The following is a 14,831-nucleotide window of genomic DNA, read 5'->3' on the forward strand; positions in this document are numbered from 1 at the left end:
GACATGCTCGGTTGGTGTCTGTTGACTAAATGAACATCCCAACAACTATCCTTGATTTCCGGCTCCCAGGTATCACTCCAAGGTCCGGTTCTGCCACGGGAGCAAAATGGACGCTTAGTTTTCTACTAGCCAACAAGTCAGCCATGTGGTATTATTAATATCTTCCTTGACAAGAGTACTCCGAACCAGTTAAACGTCATTCCAAAGTGTCCGTCATAGAAAGTCGAGTTCGCGCAGATAAGCAACAGGTACGAAACGCAGATCAAAACCATGGTGAGCTCCCATTTCGCACCCACCAGGAGGGTAATAATTACAGAAAATAATAAGTGTTGTTGACGATGTGGGGAAATCGGAACTCCGAACGCTGCTGGTGGGAATGTAAAATGGCCTACCCCCGTGCGAACAATAATTTGGTGGCTCCTCAAAAAGTTCAAAATGCACTGCTAGGTATTTATCTAAAAGATACAAAAATACTGATTCGAAAGGGCACACGCACCCCCGTGTTTATAGCAGCACTGTCGACAACAGCCAAAGTATGGAAAGAGCCCAAATATCCATCGGCCGATGAATGGATAACAAGATGTGGTATATATCGCATTGGAATATTACTCAGCCGTCAAAAAGAATGAAAGCTTGCCATTTGCAATGATGTGGATGGAGCTGGAGGGTATTATGCTGAGCGAAATAAGTCAGTCAGAGAAAGACAAATACCATATGATTTCACTCCTGGGTGCGGTTTACGAAACAAAACAGATGAACGCAGGGAAGGGGAAGGAAAAATAAAAGAATATAAAAACAGAGAAGGAGGCGAGTCATAAGACCCTCTTAACTGTAGAGAAAAAGCCGAGAGTTGCTGGAGGGGAGGTGGGTAGGGGGATGGGCTAAATGGGTGATGGGCATTAAGGAGGGCACCTGTTGGGGGCGCCCGGGTGGCTCAGCCGGTTAAGCATCCGACTTCAACTCGGGACATGATCTCGCAGTTTGTGAGCTCGAGCCCCGAGTCGGGCTCTGGGCTGACGGCTCGGACCCGGAGCCTGCCTCATCACATCATCTGTGTGCCAGGAACCAGAAGCAGAGACCAAATACCTCTTCCCTATTGTGTCACAGCTGCCCACTGCTGGACCCATGGAATCTTCCAGAGCTGCCCCTCCGCCCTGGCCTCTAGAATTGCGCCAACAGAGAGGTGGAGCTCCCAAGCCACGTCGATCTTGGCTACAACCCTCTCTCGTCCCCCGTACCCACCATGGACTTCACGACGACCTACAATCTGTGGCGCCTCGGTCGGCTCATTATTGAAGCCAGCATGGGACCCCTTCCTGGCAGGGGAGGCCTCCTGGGGGAGGAGGCGAGGGGAGTCTATTCAGTAGCTGCTGTATCAGGCCCGGGGAGGAGGCACGGCCTCTAACGGCGCAATGAAACCAACTCCATAGTGGGGAGTCTGTCTCTGCCTTCATGGCAGTTCTCGAACCAGCAGTCAGCGGGAGACAAGTGGGACCCACACACGGGGACCCACAGTGATGCAGGCTTTCTGGTGCCGGGGGACGAACAGTGCCGGAGGGGGTCATGGGCCTCCCCAGGCTGGGCAGGCCCCCGCCCAAGGCTGCTTTTATCCCGGCCAGGCAGCTAGAGAAAGAAACACCCCAGCGGTCTGGGGAAATGCCTCTAAACCCATCGTGACCCTGCGGCTTTCACTTCCAGGCTCACTCAAACAAATCTGGGCCTGGGGCAGTCGCCTCGCACCCCATGTTCCCCCATTTTCAGGCCGCTTTCTTATTGTAACCAGATCAGGCCGTCTAGTTGAAAATAGCCTCAATTGAACCTCTGATCCCTGCTGAAGTGGGAGGTGAGGAGACCGCCCCGAAGTGGGCGGCCAGGAGCCGGGAGGGTGGGTTGGAGCCTCACTGACAGCTCAGAGCCTGGAGCCTGCTTCCCATTCTGTGTTTCCCTCTCTCTCTGCCCCTCCCCCGTTCATGCTGTGTCTCTCTCCATCTCAAAAATAAATAAACGTTAAAAAAAAAAAAAGAAAAGAAACTCACCTCTTCCAGGAAGTCTGCCTGGATTACCCTCTCGAAACCACCCACTCCATCATACCAGCTTCCTCAAATGCAGCATCGCTTCCAATTTATATCTTCCTTCGTCACCGAGTCCTTCTAATAAACGGATATCGGAGGGAACGGTGTTCTTGTTTTCTAATTTATTCTGAGAGAGAGAGAGAGAGAGAGAGAGTGCTCACATGCGGGGGAGGGGCAAACAGAACCAGGGAGAGAGACTGAGAATCCCAAGCAGGCCCTGCCCTGCCAGTGCAGAGCCTGATGCAGGGCCCATGAACCCATGAACCGTGAGATCGGGACCTGAGCCCAAATGAAGAATCAGACGCTTAACCGACTGAACCACCCAGGCGCCCCAGGCATGAGGCTCTTGATCAGATTATCTCTCAAACTCAGAAATTAGGAATTTCTCAAAAGCAAGGAGCTTATGTAGCCCTCACTCGACATCAGGTGTGTTCCTTTTACAGGGCCGTTTAACCTCCACAACGTGACCGTGAAGCAGATGTTTTCAACAGCTTTGTCCCAGAGCACCCAGCTGGAAATGTGCCTTCCGGGATCGAAACCCAGGTGTTCCGAGGCCCGGTCGAGCATGGCTTCCCATCGCCTGCCCCCTCTTTCGTGGTGTCTCCCTCCTTCCTGCTCACCCGGGCGCTAGGTGAGCCCTGATGAACTGGCCGACCGTCGCAACAGAGGGACGCGGGCCGAGACCCCTGTCCCATCTCAGAAAAGAAAAAAATGGCCATTCGGTTGCTAAGAGCCGTCCCTCCCACAAACCCCTCTCGCTCCCCAAGGTTACGGGTCCCCTGGATTTTCACTCCGCTGACTCTGAAATGTGGACATTGGCCAACATCGCTCCTAACGCCCCTTCACGTGCCCTGAGCCACGGCGATCTCTCAGACCTCTGGGTCCAGCCACAGGCAGAGAGGGTCGGCACCGTGTCCCTACGAGCCCCGCCGGGCTCCCCAAATATCTCCCCCAGAAACCTAGGACAAGTGGGTCCTACAGCCCTGGTACACCCTTCAGTGGGGCGGAAGGGGACGGGGTCCCAGACAAGGATCTGATGAGCGACCCGTCTGCGAGGGCTGAGTTATCGACAACTGGGGTTATCGACAGCCGGGCTCTCCGAGTTCCGAGGAGGGAGCCAAAGGGCCGGTAGCTAACCTCCCAGCTCGGCCCTTTGGCCAAGTGGCATCGCCTTGCCGAGCACCACGCTTCCTGCGGGGCTTATTAATTGTACCCCGCCAGCCCCTCGGGGCCCGTTAAGCCGTCGGCACCAGTGTTCAAAGGAAGATCAGCTTCAAGGCCGAAAGCGGGTAACAAGAAGTCAGGCAGAAGCTGTGCTTCCGGACGGATTTCCACGGACCTCTCTCCACTCCGCAAGGACCCTCTGGAGAAGCGGGAGCCCCGGATCCTGGCAGCAAAGGGCTGGCCCAGGGTCCCGGGCTTGAAAAATGTCACGTCCTGTTGCTCTGGTTTCCTGCTGTCCTGTTGGAGAAGCTAGAGACGGGCCGGGCCGGTGGGCGTCCCGGGGAGGGCGCCTTCTCAGGGAGGAGCGTGGGAACTGCAGGCGACCAGAGGCACCTGCCCGGTAAAGCGGGCACCAAGGGGACTCAGTTGCCTGGGGAAGTGGCCACACACCCCAAGGTGCGGGCACAGGGCACTTTACATATCAATGAGGTCAAGGATCAGAGGCTGTCCGCTTCCCGGGTGCTTGTTATTAACCTTTCTGGCGAAGAATCTTTCAAAAATAATTATATTAAAGCACGATTCTCTGCAAGTTTAAAATACGGGAATGTTCCGTTTCGGTACGCCTGTAGTCACGAGATGATGAACACCCGATGGCCCGGCTGCCGCGATGAGGTCTTTCATCAGGTCCCTGTCCTTGCTCTACTGGGGTCTGGGGAGGGGAAGCGAGCTCGGCAGGCAGGCGGCGGGGTAGGGGGGGGGAGGAAGGGTTTCAAGGGCAGGACTTCCCAGCAGACTTTGAGGGGAAGGGAAGGGGCCAGTCTCCTCTCTACAGAAAGAAAAGGCCACCCACTGGTGTGAGTTCTGGGGTCCCAGGAGGGCTCCTCCCCAGTGTCTGCCCCCCACGTCCCGTCCCTAGGGGCTGGAATTGGTTTCTTTATGGAGGACACACTGTGGTTCCCAAAACAGAGGACCGTGACAGGGGCTGATTCTGTGCCAAGCACACGTAAGTGCAGGTCACAGAGCTTCCAGACACCCGGGAGGAGGGTCGGGGAGGACCAGGAAGGAGGAGATACAAGCAGGCAGGCATATTTGGACATACCCGGTCGACTTTACCCATCCCTGTAACTGCCTACATGTGACACAGGACACAAACGGACCCTCCTGGGAGCCAGGCAGCCCGGGAGCCATCGCCCGTCGCCACTGTCACACAGGCTCAGCCTGAGTCACAGGTGCAGGGGAGATCACTTCCACAGTCCCAGAAACACAATGTCAGGGGCGGCTCATTTCTGGGAGTCCCTTTCTGCTGGCTTCGCTTCTCCTCCACGACACCTGCCCACGGCAGGTTCCCTTGTGCCCCTTCGAGAACAATGCCTGGCCCAGAGCGAGCCCCCGGGGTTGTCTTATTAGTAGGGACGGTGGGAGTGAAGGCGTGGGAGGCAGACACAGAGAGCAGCGGAGAGCCTGGTCTTTAAACATAAACCCGAATTGGCGCTGGCCGCCTTCTAGGCTCTTCTGCCAACATGACATTGACGCAGCCATCTCTGACCCCTACTTGTGGGTCCAGCCTCCCACCTGCCTGCGGTGGAGATCTGTGGTCAAACAAAACCAACCCCAAGAAGAAGAGTTCACAAAGAAGCAGCCTCCCAACTGCGTCACATGAGGTCACCGGGAAAGGGGATTTCCGTGACATCCCATGCGTTGCCCCCACGTTCACTTAAATCACAACCTTGACGGACTAAACGGCGGGGACACAATGCCCCTAAACACCGCCGGGGCTACGGGGGCCAGCAAAACCGTGGACGACTCTGGACTTGAGTCATAACAAACACGGGAGACGGTTGCTAATATCACCCCATTTTACAGATGAGGAAACTGAGTCACAGAGAGGTTAAAGAGCGTCCCCAAGAACAGTCACATGGCTAGGAGCGGCAGAACCACTTGGCTCTCAGTCTCTCTTGGTTAACCACGAACCTCCCCTGCATGGAGGTGGCCGGCTGAGAAATACAGGAATGGGCGAGAGAGAACACTCCCTCTCTGGGCTGAAAGGGAAATTCAGAGCGCGACAGAGTGTGACCGCAGCACACATCACAGTAAATAAAGAGCCAGCAAATGCTGGTGACCCAGACAGCCAAATGGCAGGGGTGAGAGAGAGACTAGGATCTTGGCAAGCAAGGGTCCCTATCCAGGCAAGAGTTGTGTAGCAGGGGCCAACAAAGCCCAGGTCACCCTGTGAACGAGCCTTTACATCACGGAAGATGCCCACAGAATGTGCCTCCGGTCCTCCCTTGTCGGGGATAGAAAAGGTGACGGGTCACCCAAAATGTCTCGTAATCGAACCATCCAGAAGGTGAACAGGAGCCAGATACCGGAAGCCCCAAGGCCAAACCTGGGGAGGCCGAATACTGTCTCCAGACCATCGCGGGCACCTGCCCAGCAAAGAGGCGTCCTGCCGCGTGCTCGGGGGCACAGACCAGGCTGAGCCGCCTGATCTGGCTTCCCAGCTCCCCCAGTCCCTAGCTATGGAAGCCTCGGGAAAATTGCTGGCTTTTTCTGAGTCTCATCTTCCTCCCTGGTAGAACAGGGTTCTTATAAACATTAAATGGGTGGTTACCACATGCCGGCCTTCTTAAAACACAGGCCCCAACCCCGGAGATTCTGATTCAGTGGGCCTGGGGCCTGGGAATCAGCATGGCTGACAAATGCCCGGATGCTGCTGGGCCCCCACCACCCTTCGAGAACCACCCCCCCCCCCCCCCCGGGCCCAGAACAAGCAGCAAGGAAACTCCGGAGAAAACGCGTGTTGCGACCCAGGAACGCGGCTCCAAATTGGATGTTTGAACGACCAGCCCTCGATTTGGAATTTTCTGGGATCTAGGCCGATGTCTGAGACACTGTGCAGGCCACGCAAAGACATGGCCACCCTTGCGTGACCCTGAGCAGAACATTCAGCGAAGGGCGGCCCCCTGGGTGGAGAGGCCTGGGTCCGTGCAGACGACACAGAGCACGTGCGTCGCTGAAAAGCAGGGAAAGCAGGGAGCCTGCTCATTCTGGCGACTTCTGTGCTCTCCTGCTGGTAAGATGTCAAGATAGTTGAGCGGCTTGTGTTTTTCTCTGACTTTAGAAGCAACTTATGTAAACGCGGATAAGGAAAAAAGACAACAACACCCCCCCCCCCCACCCCGGAAAGCTGCAGGTTAACATTCTAATAAAGAGAAAAGCAGGGCGGGTAGGCAGGGCGCGGAAAAATTGTTCGGAGGGAGAGATAGTGGGATAAGGGGGGTTAGCGGTTCTCTAACCAAAAGTCAGCTTTCACGGCAGATATCTGAGATATTCATGTTACAGCCCTGAGAGCATCAGGCAGCATTGAAATGAAAAAAAAAATCTAGTTTCTTTCTCTTTTTTTGCTCCCCGAAAGACTTTCTAAAAACCAGGAAATGCGAGAGTCTCAAACATACCCCCGGAGATCTAGAAGGTTGTTTTCATTTGTACGAGTTTCCACAAATAGCATTTGCTAATAAAATCCCCTAATTGTTTGTAATATTAATTAAATTGGAATACACCTTTGATTTGCACTGGCACCTTGGTGTGAAACCAATATCATCGGGCTTTTGTTCAGTGATGTTCTAATTTCCCCCTTCTTTTTGTCAGAAGTAAGTCCCCTCGTCACAAGCAGGGTCTTTGTTGGTTTCGTACAAGACAAGCAAATTCATCATCCTTTCTTTTTCTTTTTTTTCCAAAATGCAAGGTGCAGGCAAGGAGAATTGGCTTACCTGTTGCTGCTAATCAATTTATTCGGATCCACACAAATCTCTGTTCTGTGGGTTTTTTTTTTTTTTCAATTTGCATATGCTCTAGATTCGTTACAACTAGAATCCGATGATTTCTAGTTACCATTCTAGTTGGACAACTTGACCAAGAGCTGTTCGATGCCAGCTGACTTCCAAATCCAAACTACATGTTTTAAAATGGGGATGAATGGGGGTAGGGGGGGGGGCCTGGGTGACTCCGTCGGTGAAGCGACCGACGCTTGACTTCGGCTCAGGTCATGATCTCACGGTTCGTGAGTTTGAGCCCCACGTGGGGCTCCGGGTTGACAGCTCAGAGCCTGTTTGGGGTTCTCTCTCTCCCTCTCTCTCTGCCCCTCCCCTGCTCATGTGCACTCTCCCTCTCTCTCACCTTCGCTCTCAAAATAAATAAATAAACATTTAAAATAAGGTCAAATAAAATGGGGGTGGGTAGGTGTTTTACAGCAAGGATTTTGTTTTGTTTGCCTTGTTACCAACTTGGTTTGAAGGTCGAGTGAGACACAGAGTTCAGGAGTTTCCGCTCAGAAGTGGGACGGAGAGCAGGTACAGAGGACGATGCCCCAGACCCCAACCAGGCACCTATTTGCAAATCAAACCGAAGGTTCTAGATATCTGGTACCCACTAGTTTTAGGGGTCCTCTGGTTATCCGAGGAGAGTTAGGGTACGAAACGTCGAGTATACCCCACAGTCCTCAGCAGCTAAATGGGGAGTTTGGTTAAACGCAGGCAGTGCCCTCGTCGTGAACACACTTGGGCTGTGCATCCGTGCACAGGGGTGTGCGATCCGGGGCCACGACTTTCAAAGTGGCCTCGAAGGTCAACCGGTTCACACAGCTGTTTCTTTGGGATGCGGTGTTAGGCCATGACCACATTCTCATCCCGAGCCCCTTCCGACCCATTAGACGGATCCCTGTGTGGCTCTATTTTAATCTCTGATCCGCTTAATTACCTGTGCTCTGCTCACGATCCAAGGCCACCATTGCTGTTTCCATGGGGATGAGATTTCCCATCACCCTCCACGTTCGTTCTAAAGCCGCCCTCCTCGGCAGTCCTGGATAGTCCCACCTTCGTGGAATGTTCTTCATGCCAAGCCCAGAGGCCCTCGGAATGGACCGGAAACCCGAATCATAGTCGCAGGTGTCACCCGCCTAGACAGTGTCCACATCCAGCTTTCTTCCCGGAACCCAGTGTCAGGAAGAAGGATCCTTGGAATCACCACCTCCCCGTCCTCGGTCTCCTGCGAAAGAAAGACGTCATGGTTCCCCGCAACGCACCTACCCTCTTCCGGCACAGATTTTAAAAGACGACGCTCGTAGGACGAGACAGTAAACGTCACCGAGTGGCCAAAACAACCAAGCTCTGGGCAATCAGTGTGTCTTCATCTTCGATTTTGGGTAATGGAAGCCTAAACGCAGGCAAGTGACGGGCACTGAGGCTCTGCTACGTATCTCTGTGTAACCTTGGGAGAGCGGTTTAACCTTTCTGGGTCTGAATTTCCCTGCCCATGACCCTGAGGGGCTTGGCAACATCCTCTGTCAATTTCCTTCCACGATGCTGTGACTCTGAGCCACCCAAGGGATATGGTAATGGGCTACTTTCCGCCAAAGACTCGGATGTAGTGTTATGAGCTGTAACACGGGCTTCCAGCAAATTCCCTCGCTCTCCCCAGCAGAATTCCCCATGTCCGCACTCGGGGCCAGCCCGAGGCAACATTGTAAAGCTGGAGAAGGCTGCTATCAACCTCTCCTCTTCCCCTGGGGCTGCCCCCCACTGCCCCAGGTGACTGTATTATTCACTTGTCTTGCCGTCACCCACCAGGGCTGATGCCGCATGTTCCGACCACTTCCTGCTCCCCCAAGAGCCTCCAAACCCGCCTTCCACTCCTCTGGGGCTCAGTGTGCCTTCCGTCAATCTTACAAGGTGCTCCGTTTAGATACATATTACTCGCCTCTAAAAGATACCCAAGGTGAACAAGACGTCGTAGCTCTCTCCTCGGGAGCCTTCGATCTCAGAGGCAGGGGATCCTTACACGCAATTACGCATTGGAACACATCGAGGACAAAAATAAAAACGAAACACCCTTCTTTTAAGAAGAGGAAAAGGGCATCGCTCCCTGAAGCGAGAAGGGAAGGCTGTGCAGAAAGGGGGCAACTGAGCCGTGACACGGGTGTAGGTGGCTTCTGATGGCACAGATGGCCGGTAAGAGCATCACGGACAGAAAGGAAAGTGTGAGCAAAGATGCCGAGCGAGGAAGCACACCGAGCGACCCGATTTGGTTGGCTTCCACGGAAAGGAAGGAAGCGAATGAGGTTATTAGCAGGGCTGGTTGAAAGCCCGTCATGAATGCCCGGAAAGCCTAACTGAGGTGCTGTTGTTTTTTTCCATTGGACAACAGAGAGCTCTTGAAGGTCACGGGGCAAGGGCAGGGGAAGGGCAGGTCAGACAAGTGTGAGTTCCCAACTCTCCCCCGCATCGAGCAGTTGTGGAGGGTGCACAGATGAGAGTTTTGTGTTCACAGAATCCCTCCCCAAGGACATAGCTCCGGCTGCAGGCAGCCCTGTGCATAACCGAGGAAAAAAGAACCAGCCTGTCGTGGGGCGCCTGGGTGGCTCAGTCAGTTAAGAGTCCGACTGCTGATTTCGGCTCAGGTCATGATCTCGCGGTTCGTGGGTTCGAGCCCCGCGTCCGGGCTCTGTGCTGACAGTGCGGAACCTGCTTGGGATTCTGTCTAACCGTTCTCTCTGCCCTTCCCCCGCTCCTTCTCTATCTCTCTCTCTCCCAAATGAAGAAATAAACATTAAAAAATAATCATAATAACGAGGAACTACAGACTGAAGTCCTGAGATGGGGGGGGTAGGGGTGGGAATGAGACAAAGAAATGTAAGAATTGGAGGAAGCCCACCCCCACCCAGGCTGGGGGGTGAGAAGGACATTTTGAGAACTTCTAAAAGTGAAACCATCTTAGAGGCATATTCCTAAGGGAACGAAGCCAATCGAGGAAGGCTACCCACTGTATTTTACCAGCTACGTGACCTTCTGGAAAAGGCGACGCTAGGGAGGCCGTAAAATGATCAGTGGTCGCCAGGGGGTGGGTGGCGGGCAGGGGTGAACAGACACAGCAGAGGGTTTTCAGGGCAGTGCAGCTCGTCTCGCGATACTTCAACGGTGGATACACATCGGTGCCCGTTTGCGCAAGCCCACAGGACGGACCCCACCGAGAGTGGACCACAGTGTCAGCTATGGTGGGGTGATGATGGGCCAACGTAGGCTCCTCGGCTGCCACAAACGTACCAGTCTAGTGCAAGATGTTCCTCGTGGGGGCGCCAGGTGTGGGGGTGGGAGACTGGGGGGCACAGAACTCTGGCTTTCCGCTCAGTTTTGCCATGAACATAAAACTGCTCTTAAAAAAAAAAGCTGATCTAAAAGGAAAAAAGAATGGATACTGATATTGCATCTTCTTTTTTTTTTTTTTTTATGCTTAATTTATTTCTGAGACAGAGAGAGACAGAGCATGAGTGGGGGAGGGACAGAGAGAGAGGGAGACACAGAATCGGAAGCGGGCTCCAGGCTCCAAGTTGTCAGCGCAGAGCCCGACGCGGGGCTCGAACTCACAAACCGCGAGATCATGACCTGAGCCGAAACCAAGAATTGGATGCTTAACTGATTGGGCCCCCCAGGCACCCCAAGGGCTTTTTTTTTTTACTTCAGGGATCACCAAGTAGGAGCAGAGATTGATGCACGCAGAGAACACCCCGCTTTTAAAGGAAAGGCAAGGCTGTAAAGAGAGTCCATTTTTACACACACACACACACACACACACACACACACACACACACATTACGGCCAGGATCTCCAAACTTCACTTTTTCTGTAACACATCTTCTCGAAGCATGTTAGCCTGTGCAGGGTAATAGGTGATATTATGCGTGGAAATAAAATATGTTTACATGGTGCGTTAAAATAAGGTTTCGTTTTGAAAACCTCTTTGCCATAATTATGGGGATTCACGGAGGCCGCATCAGGGAAGCCCCTCAAGGCTTTCACGTTTTTTTAGAAAGTCCTGAATCCCGGACCCTGAAGCAGGTGTACAAGACTGCCTGTCCCTCCCCCAAAGGAAAAGCAGGGCCAGCTTTCCCGTCACACCCAGGGCCACCAGAGGAAGCCCTTCTGTGCTTCCCAAGCAGCGTCCAGGCCTGTTCTGATTCCTGCCGAATGATGCTAGACCAGCTTGGTAACAAGGGGAAAACTTTCAGTCCGTTTGTTTTGTGGGCTTGATATTTCCCGAGGACTTATTCTGAGTAAGTTCAACTGCCTGTTTTCTGCAAATTTAATTCCGGGGGTTTCTGTATTTTGGGTAGGGCTCCTGTTCACGCTTCAGTCGTGCAAGGGCAGAAACTATAGGAATTCATGTACTTTGGGTGAATTGTTGGAATCTCAGCTCTTCCTCTCCAATGTCATAGTGCCAGGCTACGGCCCTGCCTTCCTCCTCCTCCTCCTCCTCCTGGATTCTCTTCACAAAGAGAATGACAGGGGCGCCTGGGTGGCTCAGTCGGTTGAGCGTCCAACTTCGGTCAGGTCATGATCTCGAGGTCCGTGAGTTCGAGCCCCGTGTTGGGCTCTGTGCTGACCGCTCAGAGCCTGGAGCCTGCTTCAGATTCTGTATCCCCCCCCCCACCCCTCCCCCGTTTGCACTGTCTCTGTCTCTCAAAAATGAATAAACGTTAAAAGAGAACATTAAAAAAAAAAAAAAAGAGTCCAACTCTTGATTTCGGCTCAGGTTGTGTTCTCACGGTTTGTTGAGTTCGAGCCCCGAGTGGGGCTCTTTCGGACAGCGCAGAGCCTGCTTGGAATTCTCTCTCTCTCTCTGCCCCTTCCCAGCTCATGTGCGCTCTCTTTCTCTCTCTCAAAATAAATAAATAAACTTAAAAAAAAAAAAAGTGAATGACAACGATCAACCCCTAGGTAGACACCAGCACGTATTAGGTGTAGCCTGTTGCTGGCACCGACAGAATGAAACCAGCCACAAAAGCGAGACTTCTCTAGGCCTGTCACCCGTGATTCTTACACCAGGGACAGAAAGGATCCTCCTCTCGGGTTGCGGTCTTGGAACAACGCATGCCCCTTGTGCGGCCATCCTCTCATTTAATTGTGTTGTAGACAGAAATTGCGGTCTGTATGTTATTCTTCGATATTTTCTTAAATTTGTCTTATGGGTTAATCAATGGTCAATTTTTGCAAATGTGGCCACGTATACTAGAAATAAATATATATTCACTAATTACTGGGTACAGAGTATGCTTTTTGTATCTTAGAGAGTTTCAAAAGATGTTTATTTTTTAAAATCCTTTTAACGTTCGTGGGCTCGAACCCACGCATCGTGAGATCACGACCTGAGCCGAAGTCGGACGCTTAACCGACTGGGCCACCCAGGCGTCCCAAAAGATGTTTAAATAATCTATGTCTTTCTATGTTTCAGTCTATTGGATCTGATACTGACAGTGAGGCAAAATCTCCCAGAATCATTATGGATTTGTCCAATTCTCCATATAATTCAATCAAGTTTTCCCTGTGTATTGTTTGAGACCGTATCATCACTTCAAGCTTAAAATCGTCACGTATTTCCAAAGAATGGTTACTTTTCACATCACGGAGACCGCATCATTATGCCTAATTCTTCTCCTTTCCTTGGAAAGCAGTTGTCCAATGTGAATGTGACAACGTTGTCTTGTTTAGCAGCTGGCTTGTCGCTCTTCCATCCGAATACTTTCGATGTCTCCGTGTCTTTACGATCTGGGTACGTCTCCTGTATTGTGCACTCAGATTGATTTTTCTTTTTTCATTCGATCTCAACTCAGCGTCTGCCTCTCAACTTAGGAGTTGAGTCCACTTACAGCAAATGTGCAAACCGATTTTTATGCCTTCAGTTTTTACTATTCTGTGCTTTCTCACTGTTTTTATGCTTTTTTCACATTTCCATTCCCGCATCCTGAGACTAATCAGTTATCCTTTATACTTTTACTTCCGTCTGATACTTAGCAGTGACCTATGCAATTTCTAGGTGTTCAGGGGTCAAAATTTTAACGTGCCTCCTTGGCTAACCGAGACCTCAAGTTATTCAGTATCTCTACCCTCCTCCTAAACAGGGAGACGGACTTAGAACACTTCATGCCGATCACCCCCTCTTTCCCTGTGAGACTGCAGACTGGCATTTTAATTCCTTCTTCTGGGTGGGAAGCCCAGGATCTGTGGTTGTTGGAGAATATGAGTAGCTTCCTTGCCCTTCCAGTGGGGACAGCCTTCCTTCCATCCGTCTAGAGCAAATGTCCTCGGCTTCAGTCTGATTGGACAATTCTGGTCCCATATCTTTTCCTTAACCAATCCTCTGCTCTTAGGGGAGGGACTTTACTGAGTAACTGAGGGAGTGGATGACCAGGGTCCCTGTAGGGAATGATGGATCACCACCAGGCACAGACACAGGAGAACAGCATGCCGTCCTGGAGAGAAGGAGAGATTGCTATCTGTCAGCTCCAACCAGCAGACATCCGCCCTTCAAATAAAGGGGGAGTGGGGCGCCTGGGTGGCTCAGTCGGTTGAGCATCCGACTTCGGCTCAGGTCATGATCTCACAGTCCATGAGTTCGAGCCCCCCGTCGGGCTGTGTGCTGACAGCTCAGAGCCTGGAGCCTGCTTCGGATTCTGTGTCTCCCTCTCTCTCGGCCCCTCCCCTGCTCATGCTCTGTCTCTGTCTCAAAAATAAATGAAAACATTTAAAAAAATTCAAATAAAGGGGAGTTAACTGTGCGATAGGTACACTACATTCATTTGCTTACTTATTCATTTAAATGATAGTTAGTCATTCGTTTAAATATTAGATACTTGCCTTTCATGAGGCGTCTGGATGGCTCCGTCGGCTAAGCGTCTGACTCTTAGTTTCAGCTCAGGCCATAGTCTCATGGTTTGTGAGTTCGACCCCTGCATCGGGCTTCCTGCTGACAGTGCGGAGCCTGCTTGGGATTCTCTCTCTCTCTCTCTCTCTCTCTCTCTCTGCCCCTCCCCGGCTCGTTCTCTCTCTGTCTCTGTCTCTCTCAAAAATAAACAAACATTAAAAAAAAATAGAGAATGTATGCTCTTCCCACATTTCACACAGGCCAAGAACGGTTGGATAATTGCCCCGGGTCACAATAAATGGCGAGGCGCAGATAAGAACCAAGGCTGTCTGGTCCCCACAACCAGCTCTGTATGGACACACATGCACCGAATCCTGTATCTGGGACGCTTCGGGAACCCCGAGGTCACAGCGCTGCCGCCTTCCAGGGATGGAAGGATCCACGAAGGTGCCGAGGAGCAGAAAGATGTCCGATGTCCCCGGGCTCGACTTCTGATCACCTACGTGACCTGCACCTCAAATGTCCACATATGTAAAGTGACAAAAAGAATAGTTCCCACCTCTCAGGGTCCTGGAGAAAACCCAAATGAGAAAATCCATATAAATGCTAACCACCCGGCCGTGCTTGTAGTAAGGGTTCAATACACATTAGCCCAGGAAAAAAATAGAAAGTGACGTTCACTGGGAGACCTAACGAATGAGTCATAGGGCTGAGTCAGACCAACAGAGGAAAGAGGGGGGAAGAGGTGTGATACTCAAAAGAAAAGCCAGAGCGGCCCCTGGGTGGCTCAGTCGGTTAAGCATCTGACTTCGGCTCAGGTCACGATCTCACGGTTCGTGGGTTCGAGCCCCGCGTCGGGCTCTGTGCTGACGGCTCGGAGCCTGGAGCCTGTTTCCGATTCTG

This window comes from Puma concolor, chromosome E3 (genome assembly GCF_028749965.1).
Source record: "Puma concolor isolate L17-30 chromosome E3, mPumCon1.1.hap2, whole genome shotgun sequence".
NCBI classification, from domain to species: Eukaryota; Metazoa; Chordata; class Mammalia; order Carnivora; family Felidae; genus Puma; species Puma concolor.